At 44.2% G+C, this 26,220-nt stretch overlaps 1 long non-coding RNA gene across 1 annotated transcript in view; it reads right to left on the bottom strand.

The window, feature by feature from the left end:
• Positions 1–25,153, bottom strand: part of LOC110341727 — a 99,069-nt gene extending 73,916 nt beyond the window's left edge. The window contains exon 1 of the long non-coding RNA XR_002383708.2: positions 24,392–25,153. This is a non-coding gene — a long non-coding RNA (uncharacterized LOC110341727). The remainder of the gene's footprint in view (positions 1–24,391) is intronic.
• Positions 25,154–26,220: the final 1,067 nt, after the last annotated feature.

Raw genomic sequence — 26,220 nt, 5'->3', positions numbered from 1 at the left:
TAAATCCACACACAATACCACCAAGAACAACAAATCCAAAACAAACAAGAATTAACACTCAATGGTCCTTAATTTCCTTCAATAGTTATGGTCTTAACTCACCTATTTAAAAAAAACACAGGCTAACAGAATGGATATGAAAACAGAATTCATCCTGCTGTTGCATAAAAGAAACACACCTCAACTTCAAAGACAGACATTACCTCTGAGTAAAGGGTTGGGAAAAGATTTTCCAATCAAATGATCCCAAGAAACAAGCTGGTGTATCTGTCCTAATATCTAACAAATTAGACTTCAAACTAAAATCAGTCAAAAGAGATGAAGAAGGTCATTTCATATTCATCACAGGAAAAATCGATCAGGATGAAGTCTCAATTCTGAACATCTATGCCCCAAATACAAAGGCACCCACGTTCATAAAAAAAATTACTAAAGCTCAAATCACACATAAAACCTCACACAATTATAGTAGGAGACTTCAACACCCCACTCTCACCACTAGACAGAACCACCAGACAGAAACATAACAAAGGAACTAACAGAAATTATGACCCAATTGGGTTTAACAGACATCTATAGAACATTCCATCCAAACACAAAAGAATATACCTTCTTCTCAGTGCCACATGGAACCTTCTTTTTTTGTTTGTTTGTTTTTTGTTTTTATTTTTTTTGGAACCTTCTTTAAAATCAATCACATGGCAACATAGCAAACCTCAACAGATACAAAAAAAATTGGAATACCCCCTGTATCTTATTAGGCCACCAAATTCATGGAAATTGAACAATGCACAATTGCGCCATTCCTGGGTCAAGGAAGAAATAAAGAAATTAAAGACTTCCTAAAATTCAATGAGAATGAAGACACAGCATACCCAAACTTATGGGACATTTTGAAAGCAGTGTTAAGAGGAAAGTTCATAGCACTAAGTGCCCACATGAAGAAACTGGATAATAGTCACACTAGGGAATTAACAATACAACTGAAAGCTCTAGAATAAAAAGAAGCAAACTCACCCTGGAGGAGTAGATGCTGGGAAACAATCAAATTAAGGGCTGAAATCAATAAAGTAGAAACAAAGAAAACAATACAAGGAATCAGTGTAACAAAGAGTTGATTCATTAAGAAAATCAACATGATATACAAACCTTTATCAAAACTAACCAAAAGGCAGAGAGAGAACATGAAAGTTAACAAAATAAGAAGTGAAAAGGGGGTCATAACAACAGACATAGAGGAAATCCAGAGAATCATCAGGTCACACTTTGAAAACCTGTACTCCACAAAATTCAAAAATTTAAAGGAAATGGACAATTTTCTGGATAGATATCACTTACCAAAATTAAATCAGAACAGACAAGCAATTTAAATAGACCTATAACCACAAATGAAATAGAAGTAGTCATCAAAAGTATCCCAACCATAAAAAGCCCAGGGCCAGATGGCCTCCGTGCAGAGTTCTACCAGAATTTCAAAGGCCAGCTTATACCAATTCTTCTCAAAGTATTCCATGCAATACTCCTCAAATTGTTCCACACAATAGAAGCAGAAGGCTCATTGCCAAACTCTTTATGAGGCCAAACAAAGACACAAATAAGAAAGAGAACTACAGACCAATATCCCTTATGAACATTGATGCAAAAATACTCAATAAAATATTGGCCAATCCACCCCACAGATTTGGAAAAGATATTCACTAACCCCACATCTGACAGAGGACTGATCTCCAAAATTTACAAAGAACTCAAGAAGCAAGTTTCCAAAACACCAAAGGATCCAATTAAAAAGTGGGGGTCTGAACTAAATAGAGAATTCTCAATTGAGGAGTATAAAATGGCTGAGAGACACTTGAGAAAGTGCTCAACGTCACTAGCCATTAGGGAAATGCAAATCAAAACAACTCTGAGATATCATCTTACTCATTTCAGAATGGCAAAAATCAAAACACCAATGACAGTTTGTGCTGGAGAGGATGTGGAGAAAGAGGAACACTCCTCCACTGCTGGTGGGCGTGCCAACTCGTACAGCCACTATGGAAATCAGTATGGAGATTCCTCGGGAAAATGGGTCTGAGTCTACCACAAGACCCAGTAATTCCACTCTTAGGCATATACCCAAAAGATGCCCATTCACACAACAAGTATATCTGTTCTACTATGTTCATAGCAGCCTTATATGTAATAGCTAGATCCTGGAAGCAACCTAGATGCCCCACAACTGAAGAGTGGATAGAAAAAATGTGGTACATTTACACAATGGAGTACTACTCAGTGGAGAAAAACAATGGGATCTTGAAATTTGCAGGCAAATGGATGGCACTACAGGAAACCATCCTGAGTGAGGTAACCCAGACACAAAAAGACAAACATGGTATGTACTCACTCATATATGGATTTTAGATATGGATCAGGGGAGTGTCAGCCTACAATCCCAGTGCCAGTGAGTCTGGGAAACAAGGAGGTTCCCAAGAGAGATGCATGATACCCCAGAGAAGTGGAATGAGGCAAGATCTCCTGAGCAGATTGGGAACATCGGGGGAGGGGAGAGGGAACCAAGAAAAAGGGAGGGGATAAGAAGGCATGGGGGAGCAGGAAGGTTGAGTCGAGGTAAGAATAGAGGAGGGAATGATGAGAGATACCACAATAGATGGAGTCCTTATAGGCTTGAGGAGAGAGCTGACACTAGTGAGATCGCCAGAGATCTACAAGAATAACACCAACTGGCAAACTAAACAATAGTGGAGAGATTACACTAATAGCCCCTCCTTGATGATAGGTTGATGACTACCCTATATGCCATCCTAGAACCTTCATCCAGGGACTGATGGAAGCAGAGACAGATACCCACAGCTAAACACTGAACTGAACTCCTGGAACCCAGTGACAGAGATGGAGGAGTGATGAGCAAAGGGGTCAAGACCATGATGATGAAACCCACGAAGACAGGTGACCGGATAAGGGGGAGCTCTTGAATCCCAGACTGATGGCTGAGAGTCCAACAGGGGACTGATTCAGACTCCATGAATGTAGTGCCAGGGAGGAGGCCACAGAAATCACCGGGGCCTTGGGTAGTAGATCAGTGTTTACCATGGTTTATGAATGAGCTTTGGGAGCCCATTCCAAATAGAGGGATGCTCTCTCGGCCTGGACACATGAGGAAGGACCTAGGTCCTGCCCTGGATGAAATGACAGACTTTAGAGATTCCCCCCCCCCAAGGAGGGCCTCACCCTCCCTGGGAAATGATGTGGGGATTGGGTGGGGGTCTGAGGGACTGATAGAGGGACAAAGGAGGAGGGGTGGGAGAGGGAGATGGGACTGACATGTTAAACATTTACGTTTCTAATTTAAATAAAAACATATATAAAAATACTGGCCAATCAAATCCAAGAACACATAAGAAGAGAAATCATCCACCATGATCAAGAAGCCTTCATTCCAAGGATGCAGGAATGGTTCAACATACGAAAATCAATCAATGTAACCCTCCATATAAACAAACTACAAAAGAAAAACCACATGATCATCTCACTAGATGCTGAAAATGCTTTTGACAAAGTATAATACCACTTCAGGATAAAGGTCTTGGAGAGATCAGGGATAAGAGGAACATACCTGAACATAATAAAAGCAGTATACAGCAAGCCAACAGCCAACATCAAACTAAATGGAAAGAAACTTAAGGAGATTCCTCTAAAATCAGGAACAAGACAAGGCTTTCCACTCTCTCCATATCTATTCAACATGGTACTTGAAGTTTTGCTAAAGTGATAAGACAACAAAAGGAGATCAAGGAGACACAAACTGGAAAGGAAGAAGTCAAACTTTCACTATTTGAAGACGGTATGATAGTTTATATAAGTGACCCCTAAAAATTCTACCAGGGAACTCCTACAGCTGATAAACATCTTCAGCAAAGTGGTGGGATACAAGATTAACTCAAAAATATCTGTAGCCCTGCTATATAGAGACAATACAGGGGATGAGAAAGAAATGAGAGAAACATCACCCTTTTTCTTGGAGTAATGCTAACCAAACAAGTGAGAGACCTGTAAAGCAGGAACTTTGAGTCTTTTAAGAAAGAAATTAAAGAAGATACCAGAAAATGGAAAAATCTCCCATGCTCTTGGATAGGTAGGACCAACATAGTAAAATGTCAATCTTGCCAAAAGCAATCTATAGATTCAAAGCAATCCCCATCAAAATACCAGCAGAATTCTTCACAGGCCTTGAAAGAACAACACTCAACTTTATATGGAAAAACAAAAGACCCAGGATCACTAAAATATCCCTGTACATTAAACAAACTTCTGGAGGCATCACCATCCCTGACTTCAAGCTCTATTATAGAGCTGTAGTTCTGAAAACAGGTTGGTACTAGCACAAAAATAGGACAATGAAATTCCTGATATTAACACACTCACCTACAAACACCTGATTTTTGACAAAGTTAATATTATACAATGGAAAAAATAAAGCATCTTCAACAAATGATGCTGACATACCTGGATGCTGGTATTTAGAAGATTGCAGATAGATCCATATCTATCGCCATGCACAAAACTTAAGTCCAAGTGGATCAAAGAACTCAACCTAAATCCTTCCACACTGAAGAGAAAGTTAGAGGTACCCTTGAACAAATTGGTACTGGAGATTGCTTCCTTAAAAGCACAGACACTGAAATCAACCATTAATAAATTGGACCTTCTGAAACTGAGACACTTCTGTAAGGCAAAGAACACAGTCAACAAGACAAAAGGGCAGCCCACAAAATGGGAAAAGATATTCACCAACCCACCCACATCTGCCAGAGACCTGATTTCCAAAGTACACAAAGAACTCAAGGAACTAGTCACCAAAACACAAATAATCCAATTTATAAGTGGGGTAAAGAACTAAATAGAGAATTATCAACAGAGGAATCTGAAATGGCTGAAAGACACTTAAGAAAAAGTGTTCAGCATCCTTAGACATCAGGGAAATACAAATCAAAACAACTCTGAGATATCATCTCACTCCTGTTAGAATGACTAAAATTAAAAACACCAATGACAGCTTATGCTGGAGAGGATGTAGAGAAAGAGAAAACACTCCTCCTCTGCTGGTGGGGGTACAAACTTGTACAGCCACTTTGGAAATCAGTATAGTGGTTCCTCAGGAAAACGAGAATCAGTCTACCACAAGATCCAGCAATTCCACTCTTAGGCATATACTCAAAAGATGCACGTTCATACACCAAGGACATCTCTGTTCAACCATGTTCATAGCAACATTATTTGTAACAATCAGAACCTGGAGGCAAACTAGATGTCCCTCAATCAAAGAATGGATAAAGAAAATGTGGTACATTTACACAATGGAGTACTACTTAGCGTAAAAAAAAACAATGGAATCTTGAAATCTGAAGGCAAATGGATGGAACTAGAAACCATCCTGAGTGAGGTAACCCAGTCACAAAAAGACAAACATGGTATGTACTCACTCACATATGGATTTTATACATAGAGCATAGGAGTACCAGCCTGTAATTCACAAGGCCAGAGAGGCTGGGAAACAGGGAGGACCCAAGAGAGAAAAACATGGTCCCCCAGAGAGGTGGAAAGGGACAAGATCTCCTGAGCAGATTGTGAACATGGGGGGATGGGAGAGGGAGTTAGGAGAAAGAGAAGGGGAGAAGAGGAGGGGGACATTAGGGAGCAGGAAGATTGAATTGGGGGGAAGAATGGAGGAGAGCAAGAAAAGAGATACCATTATAGAGGGAGCCATTATAGGTTTAGAGAGAAATCTGGCACCAGGGCAATGTCCAGAGATCTACAAAGATGACCCCTACTAACAATCTAAGCAATAGTGACGAGGCTACCTTAAATGCCCTTCCCCTATAATGAGATTGATGACTACCTTAAAAGCCATCTTAGAGCCTTCATCCAGTAGCTGATGGAAGCAGAAGTAGATACCCACAGCTGGGCGTTAACCTGAACTCCTAGAGTCCAGTTGCAGAAAGGGAGAAGTGATGAGCAAATGGGTCAAGACCAGGCTGGAGAGACCGACAGACCTGAACAAGGGGAACCTCATGGACTCCAGACTCATAGCTGGGGAAACCAGCATTGACCAACCCAGACTCCCTGAACATGAGTGTCAATTGGGAGGCCTGGGCAGTCTATGGAGCCTCTGGCAGTGGATCAGTATTCATCTCTAGTATATGAATGGAATTTGGGAGCTCATTCCACATATGGTGATGCTCTCCCAGCCTAGACACACAGGGGAGGCCCTGCTCCAAATGATATGACAGGCTTTGAAGATACCCCATGGATGGCCTCACCCTCCCTGGGGAGCAGAAAGGCGATGGGATAGAGGGCTTGTGGGGGGGCAGTGGAGGAGAGGAGGGAGAGGGAACTGGGATTGACATGTAAAACAAGTTTGTTCCAAATTTAAATTGGAACAAACTTGTTTTACCTATGGGGTCCTGAGCAGTGGATCAGTGTTTATCCCTTGAATACTAACAGACATTGTGTGTCCATAACACAAAGAGGGTTGCTCTCTCTGCCTGGACTCTTAGGGAAGTGCCTGGTCCCTACCCTGAATGAAATGATAGACTCTAGATATCCCCTATGCGGAAGAAATTGGCAATAGGGTGGGAGGATGGGGGGATGGGGGGTGCGGGAGGAGGGGAGGGAGAGGGAATTGGGATTGACATGTAAAACAAGCTATTTAAAATTTTTAAAAAACGAAAAAAAATTCTCAACTTGCTAAAAGATATCAGGGGACTGTTCTCCCACAGGAAATGGTAAATAGCCCCACCCTGTGCCAATATTTTGTATGGCAGTCATTGGAAACAATACGCAAACAATTTCCTCAATCTATAATTTGTCATTACATGGATGGCATTTTATTTTCTGAATCAAACGTAGATAATTTAGAAAGAATATTTGAAAAAGTAAAGAAAAATTTGCCTTGCTGGGGATTAAAAATTGCTTCTGAAAAATACAAAGGGGAGATTCTATTAAGTATTTAGGCTATAAAATAGGTTTACAAAAAATTAGAACCCAAAAGGTACAAATTAGGAGAGATTGATTGCAGACTCTTAATGACTTTCTGAGATTGCTAGGAGACATTTCCCATCTACTGCACACTACTGAACTAAAATCTGTTCAACCAATTCACTTAAATAAAACTTTAGGTGGTGACAGGACTTAAATAGACACAGGGAACTAACAACTGAAGCTGAGGAAGGATTGGCATTGGTGGAAGAAAAATTACAGATTTCACACGTGGATCATGTGGGCCTGAAGCTTGAGTACACTCTAGAATGTACTGCCTTCTAAGTATTCCGCTACAGGAATTTTAATGCAGAAGGAAGATATTATCTTAGAATGGATCTTTTTAGCACATAAACCAAATAAGAAATTAAAAACTTATGTGGAAAAGATCTGTGAGCTGATTCTAAAAGAAAAATTGAGACTTGTCAGTTAGCAGGAATTGATCCAGCAGAAATTGTAGCACCTTTTACTAAGGACGAAACTCACAAATTGTGGGTAGAAAGTGGACCCTGGCAAAAATCTTGTAGTAATTATTGGGAGAGATCAATAACAATTATTCCAAAAGCAAGAGAATTCAACTTATAAAAAGAACTAAGTGGATCATCCCTCAAATTGTAATGGAAACACCAATAACTGGAGCTGTGGTCAGGGTTTTTGCCCCACCTGGTCCCACAGCCACTTTAGTCCCAAATAACACAGAGACTTATATTCATTATAAACTGTTACTTCTCACATTTTTTGTAAGTCATTTGCTCAAATTTCTGGCTTAGTCAATATTATTTCTTTCTTGGGTCTCTTTGGGAGTTGAAGACTAGATAGCATAGATATAGTTTTCCTTGTTTCCCAGAGACAGTAAAGAAACTTACTAAAGATGTGCTAACTATGATAGGTTTGAAAGACATTAAAAGATAATTTAATAATGCAAATTAGAAAATAAATTAGGTACAAGACTTTGGGAGTCCAAAGAAAGAATAGATATTGGAGTATTTACTCTGAATTTGTCAAATGCTAATGGACTAGACATTATTACTGTAGTTTTCCTGTATATATTTATATACTTACTGTACTTATTTCATATAGTTTTTCTTATAATAGTTATGACCATTTTTTAAATTTTTAGACAAAAAAAGTTTGAATTCTTCCTTTCCAATTTGTATCCCCTTGATTTCCTCTTATTGTCATATTGCACTAGCTAGAACTTCAAATACAATATCGAAGAGATAGAGAGAGAGTGGACAACCAATTCTGAGATAACATCTTACACCTGGTAGAATGGCAAAAATCAAATACACCAATGACAATTTATGCTGGAGAGAGGAACACTCCTCCGCTGCTGGTGGGAGTGAACACTTGTGAAGCCACTTTGGAAATCAGTATGGCAGTTTCTCAGGAAAATAGGAATCAGGCTACCTCAAGATCCAGCAATTCCACTCTTGGGCATATACCCAAAGGATGCCCATTCATACAACAAGGACATCTGTTCAACCATGTTCATAGCAGCATTATTTATAACAACCAGAACCTGGAAGCAACCTAGATGCCCCTCAACTGAAGAGTGGATAGAGAAAATTTGGTATATTTACACAATGGAGTATTACTCAGTGGGGAGAAAAACAATGAAATCTTGAAAATCACAGGCAAGTGGATGGAACTAGAAGAAATCATTCTGAGTAAGGTAACCCAGTCATAGAAAGACAAGCATGGTATGTAATCACTCATATATGGGTATTAGACATAGAGCAAAGAACTACCAGCCTACAATTCACACCTCCTGAAAAGCTAGGAAACAAGGAGGACCTTAAGAGAGACGTACATGATCCTCCAGAGAAGGGGAAAGGGGCAAGAGCTACTGAGAAAATTGGGCATACAGGGGACGGGAGAGGTAGGGAAAAGAGAAAGGGAGAAGAGGAGGGGGGAGAAGAACATGAAGGATCAGTAAGACTGATCCAGGAGAAGAATAGAGGAGAGCAAGAAAAGAGATACCTTAAGAGAGGGAGCCACGATAGGGTTAAAGAGAAATCTGGCATTAGGGAAATGTCCAGGGATCCACAAGGTTGACTCCAACTAAGAATCTAAGCAATAGTGGAGAGGCTACCTTAAATGCCCTTCCCCGATAATGAGATTGATGAGTACCTTATGCCCCATCCTAGAGCCTTCATCCTGTAGCAGATGGAAACAGAAGCAGACCCCCACAGCTAAGCACTGAGCCATACTCCTGGAATCCAGTTGCAGAGAGGAGTGATGATCAAAGGGGTCAAGACCATGCTGGAGAAACCCACAGAGACAACTGACCTGATCAAGTGAGAACACGTGAACCCCAGTTGTAAAGCTGGGGAACCAGCATTGAATCAAACCAAGTCCTCTGAATGGGGATGCCAGTTAGGAGGCCTGGGCAGTCTATAGGGACCTCTGACAGTGGAACCAGTATTTATCCCTAGTGCACAAATGGACTTTGGGAGCCCATTCCCCCATGGAGGGACACTCTCTCGGCCCAGATACACAGGGGAGGGCCTATGCCTTCCCCCCAAGGATGTGACAGACTTTGATGATCCCCCAAGGAAGGACTCACCCTCCCTGGGGAGTGGATGGAAGAGGGATGGGGGTCACTGGGGACCATGGGAGGATGGGAGGGAGAGAAAACTGGGATCGATATGTAAAATAAGATTGTTTCTAAATTAAATAGATGAATTTTTAAAAGTCTCCTAAATTGTCTTCTCCCCTACACAATCAGACCCTGCAACATCTAGAGGATTTCTTTCTACATTGTCTTATGTGTCTCTTTCCGCAGAACCTAGTGGGTCTCTGTCTGCACCATAAAGAGGTTCCCTGTCTACACCATCCAGTGGGTCCCTGCCTGCAGCATCCAGTGAATTTCCATCTAAACCAATGAGTGGGTTTCTTACTGCATCATCCTATGTGCCTCTGTCTACACCATCCAAAGAATATCTGTCTATACCATCAAGTGGATCGCTTTCTGAACTATCCATTGTGTCTCTGCATGAATCAGACAATGAGTTTCTATCAAGTCTATCCAATGGGTTTCTGTCAGCACCATTCAGTGGGTCTTTGTGTGGACTTTCCAGTGGGTCTCCTTATATACCATCCAATATGTCTCTTTCTTCACCATCCAATGTGTCTCTTTCTTCACCATCCAATGTGTCCCTTTCTGCTCTATCCAGTGGGTCATTGATAACACCATTCAAAGTGTCTCTGACTACAAAATCTAGTGGGTCTCCATTTGCACCATCTAATATGTCTCTGATAGCATAATACAGTGTGTCTCTATCTGCAACATCCAGTGGTCCACTGTCTTCAGCATCCAATGAGCCTCGGACAGCTCCATGCAATGGGTTTCTGTTGGAATCACCCAATAGATCTTTGTCTGGACCAAGCAGTGGGTCTCTTTATATACCATCTAATGTGTCTCCTTCTACACCATCCAATGTGTCTCCTTCTTCATCCAATGTGTATCATTCTGCACCGTCCAGTGGGTCACTTTCTGGACCATCCAATGGTTCTCCACCTGCAGCATCAAATGTGTCTCTGTCTGCCCCATCTAGTTGGTCTCTGTTTGCGCCATCCAATGGAACTCTGTGTTCACCATCCAATATATCTCTTTCTGCACCATCCAAGGCATCTCTCTCTGTACTGTATAGTGAATTTCTATCTGCATCACTCAGGAGGTCGCTTTCTGTACCTTCCAATGTTCCTCTGTCTGCTCTATCCAATTGGTTGATTTCTGCACCTTCCAGTGTGTGTCTGTCTGCACCACCCAATAAATTCTGCCTGCACCATCTAGTGGATCTCTTTCTGCACCATCCAGTGTGACTCTGTCTGTATCTTCCAATGATTCTTTCTCTGCACTACCCAGTGTGTCATCCACTGATTCTATTGGCACCAGCCAAACCGTTTCTGCTTGCACCACCCAGTGTGTCTCTGTCTGCACCATTACTGTGTCTCTTTACACATCATCATGCATGTCTCTTTTTGCCTCATCCAGTGGGTCTCTTTAGGAACCATCCAATGTGTTTGCTTCTGAACTATCTAATGGGTCTCTTTCTCTCTTTTTGAAGTTTATTTTTTATTTTCACTTTACATTCCAACCACAGTTCTCCTTCCCAACTTTCCTCCTGCCCCCTCTCCGTTACCCCCAGGCCATCCCCCATTTACTCCTCCCACATGGTATGGGCTCCCATAGGGAGTCAGTAAAAACTGGCCCATTCACCCTATTGTTTCTACAGTGCTGAGAAACCTCTGGGGCAGAGACATCCTGGAGGATATGAGTGCTGTCTAAAGTACTGACGATAGAGTTTTCTTTGATGACCTTCAGCCAGGTCCATGAAAAGATAGGTTTGGCAGGTGTCTCTGCCAAGGAACACTCTCCTGAGCCTGGTGAAATGGACTCTTTCTGCATCATCTAGTCAGTCTCTGCCTGATACATTCATTGGGTTTCTTCCTGCACCTTCCAGTATGTCACAGACTGCACCATGCAATGGGTCTCTGTCTACATCATCAACTGAGTCTCTCTGCATTAACTAATGAGTCTCTCTCTCTCTCTCTCTCTCTCTCTCTCTCTCTCTCTCTCTCTCTCTCTCTCTCTCTCTCTCTCTAGCTAGTGAGTCTCTGTCTACCACAGCTGGGTCTCTTTATGCCTCATCATGTGTGTCTATTTCTCCCCATCCAGTGGGTCTCTTTATGAACAATCTGATGTGTTTCCTTCTGTACCATCCAATGAGTCTCTTTGTATATGGAGGTTCTGTCCCACCTGGTCCCACAGCCGATTAACCCCAAAAAACACACAGAGACTTATATTATAAACTGTTTGGTCAATGGCTCGGGCTTCTTACTGGCTAGCTCTCTCTCAATTATTAACCTATAACTATTAATCTATGTATTTCTACATGGTCTTATCAGAGAATGCTGTGAATCCTATTTTCCTTGTACATGGCATCTCTGGCGACTTCTCTCTGTCTCCCTCTCCCCAGAATTCTCCTTGTCTGGTATCTCCACCTGCACTTCCTGCCTGGCTACTGGCCAATCAGTGTTTTATTCATCAACCAATAAGAGAAACATATACAGAGAAGGATACCCCCCATCATCTCTTTACTCATGATCAAATTGGTATCTGCCAGCATCAGACTTTGGGACTCACTCTGCGCCATCCAGTGGGTCTCTGTCTGCACCATCCAATGAGTCTCTTTTTTAAGTTTTATTTATTTCATTTTTAAATTCAACTACAGTTCTCCCTCCTACTCCTTCTTCCCCCTCCCTCCCAGGCCTCCCTACCAGCCTGTCTTCCATCTAATTCTCCCACAAGGTAAGGGCTCCCATGGGGAGTCAACAAGCCTGGTCCATTAAGTTGTAGCAAAACCAAGCTCCCACCCCTACATTAAGGCTGAGCATGGCATCCCACCATAGGGAATCAGCTTTAGGCTAGTGCATGCATCCAAGAGATGCAAGGTTGGTTAAACATATGTAAATCTGTCACTGTAATCCACCATATAAACAAACTGAAGGAAAAAACCCACAGTGTCATCTCATAAGATGCTGAAGAAGCCTTTGACAAAATCAACACCCCTTCATGATAAAGGTCTTGGAGAGAATTGGGAACACACCTAAACTTAATAAAAGCAATTTACAGCAAGTCAACCAAATTAAATGCAGAGAAACTCAAAGCAAATACACTAAAATCAGGAACAAGACAAGGCTGTCCATTCTCTCCACATCTAGTCAATATAGTACTAGAAGTTCTAGCCAATGGGTCTATTTCTAAACCATCTATTAGGTAACCATTCAGCATAATCCAGAAGGTCTGTCTGCATCATCTAGTGAATTTCTGTGGCACCATCCTGTGTGTCACCATATGTACCATCCAATGTGTCTCTTTCTGCATTACCCAATGTGTCTGTGTCTGCACCATCCTTTATGTCATGTGCTGTTCCATACAATACGTCCCTTTGTACCATCCAATGAGTCTCTTTCATCAAGTCAGTATCTATCTGCATCATCCAAAGAGTCTCTTTCTACACCATCAGTGTGTAGACTTTTCTGCACCATCAGTGTGTCTCATTATGCACCATCAAGTGGTATCTGACTGTGCATCTGTGTCTGTATCAACAATGGGTCTGTTTATGTATAATCAACTGTATCTCTTTCTGCACCATCCAGTGGATCTTTATCTGCAAGATTCAGTGAGTCTCAGTCTATACCATCCAGTGTGTCTCTTTCTGCTCTTTCTGCACCTTCGGGTTGGTCTCTGTATGTAAAATCCAATGGGTCTCTATCTGCATGTATACTGTGGCTCTGTCTGCAAAATCCAGTGGGTCCCTGTTAGCAACACCCAGTATGTCTCTTCACAGTCCACCAATCCTCTGCCTGAACCACCCAATGAGTCTCTGTCTATACCATCCAATGGATTTCTATTGGCACCATCCAGTGGGACTCTTTCTGCACCATCCAATCTGATCTTTTCTTCAGCATTCAATGTGTTTCTTTCTGCACCATCAAGTGGGACCCTTTCTGCCCCATCCAGTTAGTGTCTACAGGCAACATCGAATGTGTCTTGATCTCACAATCGAGTGGGTCTCTGTCTGCCCCATCCAGTGAGTTTCTCTGTGCACCATTCAGTGGGTGTCTTTCTGAACCAAACAATGCGTCTCTTTCTGCAGCACCCCAGGGGTCACGTTCTCCACCATCCTGTCAGTCTCTCTCTGCACCATCCATTGGGTGTCTTGCAGCACCATCCAATGTGTCAGAGTCTGCACCATCCAATGGGTCTCTGTCTGTAACATTGAATAGATCTCTGTCTGCACCACCCATTATGTCTCTTCCTGCACCAACCAATGTGTCTGTCTGCATCATCCAAATGGGTCCCTGTTAGTCAGGCGTCGGTGGCACACGCCTTTAATCCCAGCACTCTGGAGGCAGAGGCAGGCGGATCGCTGTGAGTCTGAGGCCAGCCTGGTCTACAGAGCCAGTTCCAGGACAGCCTCCAAAGCCACAGAGAAACCCTGTCTCGAAAAACAAAACAAACAAACCAAATGGGTCCCTGTCTGCACCAGCCAATGCTGTCTCTGTCTCTACCATCAGTGAATTTCTGTCTGCACCATCCAGTGAGTCTCTATACCATCCAATGTGTCTCTTTCTAAACCAACCAATGGGTCTCATTCTGCAGATAATGTCGATTTAAACATTGAACCACTGGTATTATCTCAATTGATATAATTTTAGCTGAAAAAGAAATAGAGGAAAGGAAAGATAACATCTTATTCATAAGCATGATTAATATCAGCACAGCCACATCAGGGACTCCAGTGCCTCAGACCCAAGGGAATGGCAAAGCACCAGGGTGAGTCTCAGAGGCGTGGGGAAATCTTCCTCTGGTCCAAGTGTGAATGCTGATGAATGATTGACATTTGGTTTAATCCAGTGTATACAGGAACTGTCAACCACAGCTTCCTCCTTCCCATGACTGCAACCTGAGACTGCTCCTGTGCAGAGGTTTGCTAATCCATGCCCTCCTTGTCAGCTGTTTGAAATAACCCTGCCTCTCACTTGGTGGTCCCCAGGCAGCCAATGAGTCTCATCAGAGTGTGTGGCCCACTCAACCCAGCTTTTCTTTATGTCTGTCATTTCTTCATTCCTGTGACTCCAATTAGATCAATCCCTAAGCCAGGCAAGTTGCAGCACCTTGAAATTATCCACACTAAGTATTTTACTGAGACTGAGGGAGAAATCACACGGAATATTCTAGAACTATGGAACAATGCTGAAAAATATGATTGACTCATGAAGAGAATTCCAGGAGGAGAAGCTGAAAGGCAGAAGAAGGCTCTGTTGCGATAACCACTGAGAATGTCTTCCCTGAGCTGATGCCAAGACAGTGAATCACAGAAACTCTGGAGAACACCGGGCAGGACGGCAGCAGCACCTGGAATGTCACTGTCAAACAACAGAAAAATCAAAGGCAAATAAAAAGCCTTGAACTGAGCCACAGCCAAAAACAAAACAAAAAAATTGTCCTAGAGAGTTATTTGTGTCCTTTTCTCAGAGACCCCATGAGAAAGAATAGAGTGGACAATGACCTGGAACAAGGGGGAGCTCTTGGACCCCAGACTGATGGCTGACCGGTCAGCATGGGACTGATCCAGACCCCCCTAAATTTGGGTGCCAGTGAGGAGGCCTCGGCAATCTGTGGGGCCTTGAGTATTAGATCAGTATTTATCCCTGGCATGTGAATGAATTTGGGAACCCATTCCACATCAAGTGATACTCTCTCAGCCTGGACACATAGAGAAAGGCCTAGGCCCTGCCCTGGATGAAATGATACTCTGGAGATTCACCAAGGAGGGCCTCACCCTCCATGGGGAGAGGAGTGGGAATCGGGTGGGGGGGTTGGGGAAGTTGATGGGGGTGGGGGAGGAGGGGAGGGAGAGGGAGCTGAGATTGACATGTGAAGCAAGCTTGTTCCTAATTTAAAAATTTTAAAAAGATAAATAAAAAAAGAACAGAGTGGACAAAAGTATTCAAAGTCTAAAGAGAAGCAGACCGTCACTTTAACCCTGCCCTTAAATGTAGCAGACATTTTCTCTGTCCCACCAGGTCCTGCTGCTTCAGGCCCAAATGAACACACAAAGGTGCTATATTAATTATAAAACTACTGGCTGATGGATAGGGCTTCTTATATTATTGGCTAGCTCTGTCTAAATTATTAACCCATTTCTATCAATCTATGTATTTCCACATGGTCTTGACTTACTGGAGAATGCCTAGACCTGTTAACTCCTTTGTGGCCTACATGGCAACTTGTTGCAGTCTCTCTTTGCCTGTCTTTCCCAGAATTGTCCTCACCTCCTAGCCCCGCCTATTTTCCTGCCTCTACTGGCTATTGGCCAGTGTTTTATTCATCAGCCAATAAGAGAAACAGATACACAGATGAACATCTCCCTCACCTAAACAATTATCCCTGCACACATCACACTCACTCCACACCCCGGGCCCCTCTCCGTGGCACCTGCTCTATTATCCACAGGAGCCACTCACTCACCAGGTGCATCTCTTCCTTGATATCCAGTGTTCAGGCAACTTGAAGGTGACCGACCTCCACGCCTGTCTCCCGGCTGTTCCATGTAGCTCACTGAGCTCAGCAAAATGCAAATCCTGGGCGCAAGCATCCTAGGCATGGAGGTCACGACCTCCACACGTTATCCTTTCTATAGCATGTCCACGCAACAGGTCCCAACTGCCTGTCGCTTCCACAGACCACTAGTCAGATACTGTGCCACCACCAAATATACCTTCATGCCAGACCCAGTCCAAGAAGGGATCTGGTCAGCCACACTTCTTACAGGAGGAAAAAAATCTATGGGACCCGTGTCACATTCATTACCAAAGACTACAAAGCAACCACGGTGGCCGCAGAGACTCAAACTTCAGCTGCTGACACTCACAGCGGACTGTAACCCTTGAACTGGAACCAAGATGAAACTTCCCTTCATATTCTCATCATATGTTTTGTCACCCAAATGAGAGAAATGAAAAGTTTCAAGTTCAAAGTGAACCCTACCAGCCTTCTTACATTTTCCATCTGAATTTGCCTCCCGTGGGCTCTTGCTGTCATACTTGGTCGCTAACTGCCAGTGCTTCTGAGTGGATACAAGGGGTGTGTGTGCACGTGTGTGTGTGTGTGTGTGTGTGTGTGTGTGCGCGCGTGTGTGTGTCTGTAGCCTTTGGGGGTGGAGCCTAATTGTGGATGTACATCACCATGGGGTGGAGCTACGAAAGTTTACATCTGCTCCTGGGCCCTGCATTCCTTTCTCCTTCCTGGTCCGTTGCAGGTGTGGCAGTGCCCAGCACACAGTTCCTCTGCCTTCCCTGGCTGTGATGAACTGAAAACCCTGAACCCACTTAGGTTGCCTCTCTCGGTAACTCAAAGGTAAGTGACACAGTCCTGCCAAGCAGGAGCACACTGAATCCCAGAGTTTGTGGACTTTTGTGAAAACTGGGTTTACTTGGTTTTTTTTCTTTTTTAATTTAAATTAGAAACAAGCTTCTTTTACATGTCAATCCCAATTCCCTCTCCCTCCCCTCCTCCTCTGCCCCCCACTGACTCCCTATCCCATCACCTTTCTGCTCCCCAGGGAAAGTGGGGCCTTCCATGGGGATCTTCAAAGTCTGTCATATCATTTGGAGCAGGGCCTAGGCCCTCCCCAGTGTATCTAGGCTGAGAGAGTATCCCTCCATGTGGAATGGGCTCCCAAAGTCCATTCTGTGTACTAGAGATAAATACTGATCCACTACCAGAGACCCCATAGACTGCCAAGGTCTCCAAACTGACATCCTCGTTCAGGAGTCTGGAACAGTCCTGTGCTGGTTCCCCAGCTATCAGTTTGGGATCCATGAGCTCCCCCTTGTTCATGTCACCGACCTCTGTGGGTCTCTCCAGCCTGGTCTTGACCCCTTTGCTCATCACTCCCTCTCTGCAACAGGATTCCAGAGTTCAGCTCAGTGCTTAGCTGTGGGTCTCTGCTTCTGCTTCCATCTGCTACTGAATGAAGGCTCTAGGATGGCATATAAGGTAGTCATCAATCTCATTATCAGGGAAGGGCATTTAAGATAGCCTCTGCACTATTGCTTAGATTCTTAGTTAGGGTCATCCTTGTGGATCTTTGGACATTTCCCTAGTGCCAGATTTCTCCTTAGACCTATTGTGACTCCCTCTCTTAAGGTGTCTCTTTTCCTGCTCTCCTCCATTCTTCCCCTGAATCAGTCTTTGATCCCTCCTGTTCTCCTCCCCCTCCTCTTCTCCCCTTCTCTTTTTCCTACCTCCCCTCCCCCGTGCTCCCTATTTGCTCAGTAGCTCTTGTCCCTTTTCCCCTTCTCTGGGGGACCTCGTATGTCTCTCTTAGGGCCCTCCTAATTGTTTGTGGCAATTGTAAAGGGTGATGTTTCTCTGATTTCTTTCTCAGTTCATTTATCTTCTGTCTATAGTAGGGCTGGAGAGACGGCTCAGCTGTTAAAGGTTAGGCTTACAAGCAAAAATACTTGTTTTTTTTATTTCATCTAAAACATTCATACCAACAGACATGCACTGTTAAAAATATTGTGACATTCCTTGCTCGCCTTCTCAGCGAGTAGCTGAGCCTTTCGCACATACTGACACATTTGTGAAGATGGGGGCTAAGACTGGGTGGCAGCCAGCGGAAAATCGCACAGACGACAGGAGGAGGATTTGGATAATTTACCAGCTATATTTGTAGAGAAATAAGACTTTTTCACACCGGATTTCTAGTGATGCTATTTTGCATGTCATCTGGAACAGACTCTGAATTCTTCTAGAAATGTAGCTAACACGGTCACCATAATTTCCCCTGTTTTGAAATGTATGCATACACGCATGTATGTTTGTATGTACATACGTGTGATGGGGCTCCCTAATCCAATGCAGAGTGGAAACCTTTGGGGGAAGACGGCAGATCCAGGCATACTGAGAACTGGCTCCCTTGATGTGGGAGACTGTGGACACTCATTTCTACGCCTGTGTCACCGCCGCCCTCTCACCATTGGGCTTTCTCACTTTTCCTCTCACTGCCGTAGAGTCTGCAAGTTCAGGCCCCGCCTGCACAAACCCACAGGGAAGCTCCTTCGCTGACAATGTGTAAAAAGCCGGCAACTCGGTGAGGAACTAGGAAGAAATGTCACAATAGTTTTTACCGCGGCGTTTCTGTCGGTGTGAATGTACTAGGTAAAAAAAAAACATATCGTCCATTCTTTACTAAATGAAGTGTTTTAGATAATCCATAGACTGCAGGATTCAGTGTGTGTCCAGTGTGGGTAAAGCATGATGTGCCCATAAGCAACTCTGGGGGTTGTGTTGAGACTGAGCATCTGGAACCCTCCAGGCGGCTTCGGCGAGAGAAAGAACCTCAGACTTTGGTGAGCAGTAGCCACATACTCAGAATTTTCCTCTTTCTATTGAACTGCAAAAGCACAAATTATTTCCGGCGGATAGGACATATTATGCCCACTTGATCTTGTTGGCAGAACACTTAGAGCACAGTGGGGACACATCCCTGGTTATTCTGTCTTGTCTTAAGATGCTGGCATCATATGGGGGGGCATGCCACTCACTTGGCTGCAGTCAGCCTTGGACTGCAAGGGACTCCCTGTGTGACCTGTGGTCTTTCAGAGGACAGACTCTGGGTTCTGGGCTTCCACCTAGAGGCTGATGCCACAGATAAGACCTTGGGGTTTATATGACATCACATGAGAGCAACTGTCAACACCGAGGTAGGGGTCAGCGGGGAGGAACTGAAAAGTCACCTCTCAGCAGGAGGTATGAGACAGAAAAGGAAGGCACAAATGTAAACTAACACAGCACACAAAACGACTTCGGGAAGTATTCAGCAGCTCGGAGACCATTTCAGGAGCCATGTTATAGGCCAAGCGCTGGGCTGAGACAAGGGTCAGCGCGAGGCTGACCACTGGTGCTCAGAGACTCAGGTACACAAAGCATGAGCTGTGGGACGACAGGACATTACCAGCTCTACCCTCAGCATTGCGCTCTAAGAGTTGATCCTCATCCCAGCAGGTCACATTGTTCACTCTCCCAGAAGGTCCCTGTACTTCTTCAAGAATGATGCATACGCTAGCAGCGACCAATGGATCTGCGCACCTTCAGAATGCACTGTGAGCAGGCCGGGCGGTGGTGCTGCACGCCTTTAATCCCAGCACTCGGGAGGCAGAGGCAGGTGGATCTCTGTGAGTTCGAGGCCGGGCTGGACCGATAGCCTCCGAAACAATACAGAGAAACCCTGTCTCGTAAAAACCAAAAAAAAAAAAAAAAAAGAATGCACTGTGAGCACTCTCCCACTGTCTAGGTCCAAGAGCCTCTCTGACATTGGGGTCCACACATACAAGGAACTCTGAAAATGGTCCTACCACACTCTGTCCCTGCTGTTTGGGCTGCTGACCAGTTTCTGTCTACGTGTGAGGGTCACTCACAGAGAGAACGCATCATGTAAAGATGCTAATGTGATGGGGAAGTCCTGTGTATATGTCAATAAAGCACTGTTGGCCAATAGGGAAGCGAGATAGGGGGGACTAGGAGTCAAGGAGGATGCTGGGAAAGAGAGGCAGAATCAGCCACGATGTAGCTGGCATAGTGGTAAGAGGTCCGGACCCCTTTCTCCGGTAAGAGAAATACTTAGATCAACAATTATGGGGTAAATTCTTAAGTCAGAGATAGCCAGTAAGAAACAAGCAAACGGCCAACAGCTTCATAATTAACACAGTGTCTTGTGTGTTATTTGGGGACTGCAACGCGGCAGATCCCAGGCAACTGGCGAGGAAAGGGAAAGCTATACCCTACACTAATGCATCCATCCACGTGTGACACGAGTCACACATCCAGGGTGTGCCAGTCTCTGGCTACATGAAGGTGTCCTCTGAATGGAGCTCTACTCATTGAGCAGCAAGACTCAGATCCACCTGTGCAGGGCAGGTCCTCCTTCTGGCTGTGGGTAAGAGGGGCCCTTCCAGAATTCTATGCTATTGGGAGAGATGGGGCCAGTGCAAATGAGACCCTCCTAACCGATCATCTCTACATGGTACAAGCTGCAGGCTCATGGCAGGGAACCATCACAGGTCTTAGAACTCATCAGAGACCACAGGCACCAGCTTAGTTCAGGAGGAAGTAGCTCAGAGCCTGGATAATTAGGAACCACATGATGCAGAGAGAATCCTTGCCTTCTAGGAGCTCCAAGACTGGTTTTGTCAACTTCCCACAAGCCCAGGCATGTGGGGCTTCACCTGCTCTCCTGTGGCCATGTGGTCTGTTCTATCATAGTCAGGGATTCCAGCCAATAGGCTTTACTAGCTCGTAGCCCATGGGACAGAAGGTTCTCCAACACAGTCAGCCAGGAAATCCCTCTGGGGAACACGGGAATGAACTTAAGTGCCAAGGCATTGCTCTGACCTTGATGTCTGTCTCCTGATAACACCACCATACACTATTGTACCCAGGGGGGGCCTCTGAAAGCTAAGGAATAGGGGACACTATGTGCAGCACCCCCTGCAATAACAACCTGTGCCAACAGCTGTCTACAAGTCATGATGCAACCATACAATGCAGACTCAGCTTCATTTATTCAAAGCAATGTGTTTGGAGATGGATGAAACTGGTGAATTACCAGGAGGCTCTGGAAATATCGAGTGGGGATCACTAAGTTATCTTGCCTACTGTAGTGGTTTGAAAAAGAGTGACCCTGATAGGTTCATATATTTAAATACATGATCAGTAGAGAATGGTACTACTTGAGAGGGATTAGAAGGTATGGCCTTGTTGGAGTAGGGCTAGCCTTGTTGGAGGAAGTGTGTCACTAGGGGTAGGCTTTGGAGTTCCAAAAGCCCAAGTGACTCTCTCTCTTCCTGCTGCCTGCAGATCTGGATGTAGAACTCTCAGTTCCTTCTCCAGAACCATGTCTGCCTGCACACCTCATGCTTCCCACCATGAGGCTAATGGATTAGAAACTGTAAGAAAGCCCCAATTAAATGCTTTCCTTTATAAGAGTTTCCAAGGTCATGGTGTCTCTTCTCACCAGTAGACATTGACTAAGACACAAGTTTGTACCAGGGACTGGGGTATTACCGTGATAGGCCTGTGTTTTTGTTTGGAGGCAAATGGCTGTCTTAGTTAGGGTTTGTGATGGTTTGAAAGAAAATGTCCCTCAAAGGCGAAAGAAAATGTCCCTCAAAGGCAGTGGCACAGTTAGAAGGTGTGGATTTGTTGGAGAAAGTGTATCCTTGTGTGTATTTTGAGGTCTCCTTTGCTCAAGTTTCCCTCAGGGTGACTATCAGTTCACATCCTGCTGCCTGCAAGATGTAGGACTCTCAGCTACTCCAACATCATAACTGCCGGCATTCCACCATGCTCCCCACCATGATGATATTGGACTGAACCTCTGAAACTGTAAGTAAGCCACCCCAATTAAATGGTTTTTTGTAATAGTTGCTGTGGTCATGGTGTCTTTTCACAGCAATAAAAACCCTAAGACAGAAGTTGATATCAGGAGTAGGGTAGTCCTGTGCTAGGCCTGACCATGTGTCAGCTTGGAGGAATTTGAATTTTGGTATTTTAGGTCATGAAAGCAGTAGAATGCTTTAAACAGTGTTTAATGGCCCAAACCAATAGGACATTAAAGACAATGGTGCTAAAAGTTATTTGAACTGTTGGGGGCTTACTCAAGAGGTTTCAGAGGAGAAGAGTTTTAGTATATTATCTAGAGATATTTCTTTTGATATTTTGATGAAGAAAAGAGCCACTTTTTTGAACTGTCTGAAGAGTCTGCCTGAGGCTAAAGTGAAGAATTTTGGATTAATTTCATTGGCGGAAGAAATCTCAAAACAGCCTAGTATAGATTCTGTTTTGTGGTTACTAGTAGAGGCCATCGTGTGAAGCTGTGAAGATGGAGCCTGGATTGCCTTGGAGAATCTAAGATGTTAGAGATGCCAGAGCTGTGGGATTCCTGCCACGGAACGCTGCTAACAGGGAGTGGAGCCAGCCCAAGAGAAAGAAGTGTGTTACAGTCAACAAAGCTGAGCAGAGTTGGAGATCTGAAGAGCGTTTCAACATCAGACACGGAGATGCAGAGTTTAGAGTCTGCACAGTTGGTTTTCAGTCTTCCTTTTGTCCAGTATTTTCTCTCTTGGCTCCCTTTCTTGCATTTTGGAATGGTTAGGCATATCCTGTGCTATTATGTTGGAAGTATGTGGACTGCTTTTTTATTTTGATCTTTACAGGGGCATTACAGTTAAGAGGTTTCCATGTATCTTAGAAGAGACTTAGGGCTTTAAAAACATGAATTTGAGACTGTTATAGACTATGGGGATATTTGGAGTTCGATTGGATATGTTTTTGCATTATGATATGGCTATAAGCCTTTGGTAGCCAAGGACTGGGATGTGGTAGTTTGAAAGAAAATGGCCATTAGGAGTCATGGCCTTGTTGGAGGAAGCGTGTCCCAGTGAGGACTTTGAGGTTTCTTTTGCTCAAGCTTCCTCGGGGTGACTGTCAGTTCACATCCTGTTGCATGCAAGATGTAGCTGTCTCAGATTCTCCAACACCACATCTGCCTGCATGCTGCCATGCTCCCTGTCATGATGATAGTTGACTGACCCTCTGAAACTGTAAGCAAGCCACCCCAATTAAATGTCTTCCTTTTAAGAGTTGCCATGGTCATGGTGTCTCTTCAAATCAACAGCAAACCCTAACTAAGATAGGGTTTTTTACTGCTATGCCTAAACACCATAACCAAAAAGCAAAGTTGGAGAGGACAGGATTTATTTGGCTTACATTTCTACATCATAGTCAATCACTGGAAGAAGTCGGAACAGGAACCCAAGCAGGGCTGGAACCTGGAGGCAGGAGCTGATGCAGAGGCCATGGAGGGGTGCTGCTCACTGGCCTGCTCCCCGTGGTTTTCTCAGCCTATGTCAATTCCAGAACCCAGGATCACTAGCCTAGGGATGGCACCACCCACCATGAGCTGGGCCTTCCCCATTGATCACTAAAGGAGAAAATGCTTTATGGCCAGATCTTAAGGAAGCATCTCTTCAAATGTAGATCCTTCCTCTCTGGTGACTCTAGCTTGCGTCAAGTTAACACTCAAAAATCAGCCAACCTTTTGTCAACTTGACACACAAGTACATCACTATTAAGCCATAACCCTCCCTTTCTTATTCATCCCCAAGATCTCACACTGAAAACATAATTAACTTTAAAACACTACTACACTCTTTACAAATACAAACACATTAAAATTTCAGTTCCTTCAAACTAGCAAATCTCCTTTAAAATCCAAAGTCTTTTAAAACTCAAAGTTTCTCAATTATGGGCTCCAGTAAGCCACTTTCTTGCTTCAAGAGGGGAGCTGTGGAATAGCCCCCTTATACACTGTGAAGACTTGCCACGCAGATTGGTTTAATAAAATGCTGATTGGCTGGTAACCAGGCAGGAAATATAGGTGGGACAACCAAACAAAAGATAGTAGGAAAGAGGGTGGAGTCAGAGGAGTTGCCAGGAGACACAGAGGGAACCAGACATGCTAGAAAACAGGTATGAGCCATGTGGCAAACATAGATTACTAGAAGTGAGTTAATTTAAATTGTAAAAGCTAGTTTTAATAAGCCTGAGCTACAGGCTGAGCATTTGTAGTTAATATAAGTCTCTATGTGTTTACTTGAGAGGTGCGGGTGGGATAGAAAGTTCCACCTATGGGGGAAAATTCAGAGTATAGTCACAATCAAATCAAAGCTAAATTAAATCCAACCATCCAATGACTGGGATGGATCTACTCACGATCTTCAGAACACCTCCAACAGGCTTGCGTTACTCCTCTATCTCTGCCCTCTGCAGCACACACAGCTTGTCCTCTTGGCTCCTCTCCACTGCTGCTGCTCTTGGTGGTCATCCCAGGGCACTGGCATCTCCAAAACACTTCCGGTCTTCTGCTGCAACTGGGCTGCGCTTTCACCAAGCCCATCTCTCTTCGTGATGCCACACCTCTACTTTTCTGTGTGACCCCTTCAATCCTGGACCTTCAACTGCCACTAAGCCTGCACCTTCACCAAGAGTCTCTCATAGTGCCAAGCCTCAGCTGCTCCCCATGACCCCTTCACGCCTTCAAAACCAGCACCGCCTGGGTGACTCTCACACATTACCAGGTCCAGCTGCCCGCACGAGGTACAACGTGCAGCTGTCTCTGGAATGTAGCTTCTCTGTGCTCTCAGAAAATGCTTCCCAGAAGATTTCACTTCAGTGATGGCTGGTCTCATCTTAATCAACACTAATTTCTTAGCTCCAGCCAACCAGCATCAAGTATCCCAGCAAAGCAAAGTTTCACTTTAGTAGTTCTGGTACCTTGTTAATCACGGCTGATTCTTCAGCCCCAGCTAACCAGAACCATGGGATCTTAATTCAAAAAGAACAAACGGCCCTGATAAAGTCTTTAACTTCCCTCTGAAACTTCACAAGCCAGGTCTCCATGCCCTTCTCTCAAGGTTCGTATCTTCCAAGCTCCCACAGAACATCCCATGGAGCTCTTAACATTCAATGTCTCTTCTAGCCCAAAGTTCCAAGTACTTCCACAATCCTCCCAAAAACTCGGTCAGATCTGTTACAGCAATACTCCACTCCGCTGGTACCAACTTGTCTTAGTTAGGGATTCTACTGCTGTGCCTAAATACCATAAGCAAAAACCAAGCTGGAGATGAAAGGATTAATTTGGCTTACACTGTTCATCATTGGAAGAAGTCAGGACAGGAACTCAAACAGGGCAGGAACCTGGAGGCAGGAGCTGATGCAGAGGCCATGGAGGGCGCTGCTCACTGACTTGCTTCCCATGGCTTGCTCAGCCTGCTTTCTTACAGAACTCAGGACCACCAGCCCAGAGGCTGAATCCTCCCGCACTGATCACTAACTAAGAAAATGCCTTACAGCTGCATCTCAGACGGCTGTCCTTCTGCTCTGATGGCTCTAGCTTGTGTCAAGTTGACACACAAAACCAGCCAGTACAACGGAACACACTGGGACTTTGGATTAGAAAAGCGACTGGACACTTTAAGTGAGATTTAATGGGCAATCCTAAAAGGAGCATGGAAGACAGTGGTGAGGATGATTTGAACTGCAGGGGTCAGAATCAAGAAGTTTCAGGTGGAAAGAATATCAGTAAGTGGCCTAGAGACCATTCTTGTGATATTTTGGCAAAGAATGCAGCTGCTGTTTGTCTGAAAAGTCTGCTTGAGGCCAGATTAAAGAGTTTTAAATTAACAGCTTTGATAAAGCTGTTGATGCAGATCTATAATGAAAGGGAAAATGCAAAATGTAGAGAGTAATGCGGCTAAATCCAGCACTCAAGGACATGAAAAAACCGTTTAAACCATTGCTCCTAAATGGAATAAAGGGAGTGATGACCTCAGGGCAAGGCCCCACCCAGCTAAGCTTCTAACAAGTTAAAGGAATTAAAGAAAGCTTAAACAGTGGAGGAAACCATTGAGAACAGAAAGCTGATGAAGATATAATCGAATGAGGAGTCAGGGCCCAGACCTAGCGAGCTCAGAACTTGGCAGCTCTGGCCATGTGGTTCTGTCTTTAGAGTCAAGGATGCAGGAAATGGGTTATGCAATCTC

This window comes from Mesocricetus auratus, unplaced genomic scaffold (assembly GCF_017639785.1).
Source record: "Mesocricetus auratus isolate SY011 unplaced genomic scaffold, BCM_Maur_2.0 Super-Scaffold_100028, whole genome shotgun sequence".
In the NCBI taxonomy this organism is placed as follows: Eukaryota; Metazoa; Chordata; class Mammalia; order Rodentia; family Cricetidae; genus Mesocricetus; species Mesocricetus auratus.
The sequence above is the reverse complement of the archived record's forward strand: the minus strand, read 5'-3'. Positions and strand labels throughout refer to the sequence as shown.